At 35.5% G+C, this 2,095-nt stretch overlaps 1 pseudogene; it reads right to left on the reverse strand.

The window, feature by feature from the left end:
• Positions 1-632: 632 nt before the first annotated feature.
• On the reverse strand, positions 633-1,280 carry LOC111693054 (annotated as a pseudogene).
• Positions 1,281-2,095: the final 815 nt, after the last annotated feature.

Below are 2,095 nucleotides of genomic sequence, written 5' to 3' on the forward strand. Positions count from 1 at the left end.
TCGAAGAAAATAACCACTAATTCAAAATTTCAAGTTCAAATCCAAAATTTCATGTTCAAATTTGAGTTTGAACATGAAATTTTGTGATAAAACTCCAAATTGGCCGTTTGAAAATTACTTACCAAAAAAGTTTTTAAAACTAAGTCAAAACTCGAAAAATCAAATTCAAAATTTTGTGATAAAATTCAAATTGCATGTGAAAATTACTTACCAAAAAAGTTTTTAAAACTTATTCAAAACTCAAAAAATCAAATTCAAAATTGAATTCAAACTCAAAATCTCATACTCGATTATAAAATGTTAAATTCAAATTATAGAAAGATCATTTGCTGATTTTATCAAACGGTGTCAAGGAAAATGACCACAAATTCAAAATTTCAAGTTCAAATCCAAAATTTCGTGTTCAAATTTGAGTTTGACCATGAAATTTTGTGTTGAAACTCCAAAGTGCATTTTGAAATATGCTTACCAGAAAAAAGATAAAATCTAGGTCTAAACACAAAACTCAAATTTGAATATCTGTTCAAACTCAAAATTTTGTGCTAGAATATAAAATTTTGAATTCAAATTTGAAATTTTAAGGTAGAAGAGAAGCAACAGTGCAACATTAAATGTTGCAGAACCACCCTTACCTCTAAGGAATGTGTTTTGAGAAATCTCCTCTCGAGTCTACTGCCACATGGTAATTTGAAGACGACATGAACCGCGTCCGGGTGAGAAGCATCCGGTTCGTCTGGAACTTTGCTAATCGAATCGATCTTCTCACGGGCGATAGTCTGCCTGCGCTCCTCCTCCGCCCGCGCTTCCTGAAAACAAACGAAAAAATTCGAACGGACGTTTCAAAAAAACCAAATTCGCTTTATACCGCTTCCACCCGCCTCCGTTCAGCCTCCTGGGCCATCCGCTGTTCCTCCCTCTTGCGCTCCTTCTCCTGATCCGCCCTGAGACTCTCCATGAACGCCTCGTCCTGCTGGCTCCTCAACGATCTATTAATACTAGCCTCAAATCTGTCCGCTCTCGCGGACACCAAGTTGATTTCGAATTCATTTACCACGGAAGTGAGCCTCTGCAACAGCAAGCCGGGATCGGAATAACCTTCCATACGGCCCACTATAGTCATACGGTTCTCTTTTAGTACCAGCACAGAGAGGAAGGGGTGGTAGTTGGCCTTAACGGCATTTAGGGTCTTTCGGCCTTCGTCGGACTTGACCGAGCACCCCCAGAACAGGAAGTTCTGGTTGATGTAGCGGACGACGTTGACGTTGGATAGGNCCCCATTGCTCAAATTTTTTTGAAAAGGATCAATTTTTAAGCGACAAACATCAAAAAGTGGTTGGAAACTTTATATTCTAACATATTATCTATCACCCCCTTTAAGAGTTCGTCACACGCTTGAAATACATAGACGCTTATTTGGAAAACGAATATGGCGGCCCAAATAAAAAACAATCGAAAGACAAAATTGTTTCCTAAGGCCATTGTGTAATAGTTTTTTCAAAATTAATTTTTTTTTTTTAAATTTAAAGAGTAAACTGTGCAAGAAATCGCCATATTTACAATTTATTTACTTAAAAATAAAGGCTTAAATCAAAAATTGCTTACAAGAGGGAAGTGGATCAATTTTTTAGCTTTGCAATGATACCAAAATTAGATCGATTTGATAAAAATGACTCAAAATTCTATGCTAAATCCCAAACACCTGCAACTTCAGAAATGATATATTTTAAATTTTAAATTCTTCAACTATTTTACTAAATGGGACGGGGCTAAAAGATTGGTAATTGCGGGCAGGAAAAACTATCTAGTTATAATCTGTACGTCCTCAATTATTGAGACAGTATTGAATTAAACCATCAACGTTACGTTTGTCTTCACGTCGAAAGAAATCAATTCAATATTCTAAAAAGTTTATATGAAAACATCAAGACAATTTTGAAACTCTTTGTGTGTGACTTGTTGCCTTTAATCAAAATTTTGGCGACGTGGAGCAACTTCGTCGATAAGGTTGACTTATGATGGCCTTAATAATATTTACAAAATCGATAAGGAAACCAATATAAATAATGTTTTATGTGCATAGTTTAAATTCCGTTTA

This window comes from Anoplophora glabripennis, unplaced genomic scaffold, assembly GCF_000390285.2.
Source record: "Anoplophora glabripennis isolate ALB-LARVAE unplaced genomic scaffold, Agla_2.0 scaffold7288, whole genome shotgun sequence".
NCBI classification, from domain to species: Eukaryota; Metazoa; Arthropoda; class Insecta; order Coleoptera; family Cerambycidae; genus Anoplophora; species Anoplophora glabripennis.